Here is a 1194-nt window from a genome sequence, read left to right as displayed (position 1 = left end):
AGCACATTGTCCTCCTCCTGACCACATTCTAAAACTATGTGCAAATTGTTCCTTCCATAAACTGTCACTTCCTTGGCCCTTTATTTATAATGACTGTTATACTCTCTCTCTTTCCACCACAGTATAAAAAAGCCTAGCACACCTCATGATTTGACTAAGAAATTCCTGTCATTTAGTTGGAAATGATTTTCCCATTATCCCCAAAAACTCCTCACTGTGTCTAAGAACGCTTTTTTTCACAGGACAATACAGATCAGATTGACTTGAAAGGTCCTTTCACGCGACTACAGAATGCCTCTCATTCCACTAAAAGATACGCCAGTGCCTACAATAGCCTAGGACTAGACTATGAGTCCCAATGTAGAAAGACCACAAGTCCACAGATATGCCTGTTTATTTAAACATCTGTATTATCATCAGCATGTGACTGTAAAGGCGGGACCTCGCGCTCTCTGTAACGCTCTCCATTGGCAACATCAGTTAAATGTCGTTGGTTCAATCCCTCGCGGATGTTGTTTTTATTCCCATTTGTAACTGGGAAATACTGTCGCTGCAATACATATGTCTTAATCAAGCTAGTGGTTATTGACGTAAATGGCAGTGTTATAATGTTTCATGTACTGCAAATGTCACCACATAATGCGCTCTTAATTAGATTTGGTTGAAATACATTACAGTCACCCGATGAAAAAGTGTGCAAAGAGCATTAAAGAAACAAAAGGTTCATAACAGTAACAGGACAAATCGAATTGTTTCAGTCCTCCACAGAGATTGCCAATGTATTAATGGAAATTCTAAAATATCTGCCCAACTGCCGTGACATTGCCTCACCGCAATGCCGTGACTCGGATTCGAACCGAGGTTGCTGCGGCCACAACGCAGAGTACTAACCACTATACGATCACGGCGAGCTACTTGGGCTGCTAAATCGCGAAGTTCCACCTCTAACATAAGCTGTACTCCATCTGTGATTTCATGACTCATGTTTAAATTAAAGGTTGGTTGTGATGTTATCCATGAGAATAAGTGGGCACCTGATCCCCAGTCACTTATTTAAGATCTCAATAATCAAGTCAGAATCCAAATGAAAGTCATCAAAGTGGAGCCAATTAGAAATAATATAGTTACACAAACTTGGCAATGGTGCGGCAGCCAGGGCCGATAATGGCCCGCCAGCCTGAGAGCAGGAAAGTG

The 1194-nt window shown here is 41.5% G+C and overlaps 1 non-coding gene across 1 annotated transcript; it reads right to left on the bottom strand.

Moving 5' to 3' along the window:
* Positions 1-836: 836 nt before the first annotated feature.
* On the bottom strand, positions 837-908 carry TRNAH-GUG (transfer RNA histidin (anticodon GUG)). Its single transcript has one exon. It is a non-coding gene; the product is annotated as a tRNA-His (tRNA).
* Between the last annotated feature and the right edge of the window lie 286 nt (positions 909-1194).

The sequence above is a fragment of the Ambystoma mexicanum genome (genome assembly GCF_040938575.1).
Source record: "Ambystoma mexicanum isolate Mex_15411 chromosome 12 unlocalized genomic scaffold, UKY_AmexF1_1 Mex_chr12_unloc.1, whole genome shotgun sequence".
Classification (NCBI taxonomy): domain Eukaryota; kingdom Metazoa; phylum Chordata; class Amphibia; order Caudata; family Ambystomatidae; genus Ambystoma; species Ambystoma mexicanum.
The sequence above is the reverse complement of the archived record's forward strand: the minus strand, read 5'-3'. Positions and strand labels throughout refer to the sequence as shown.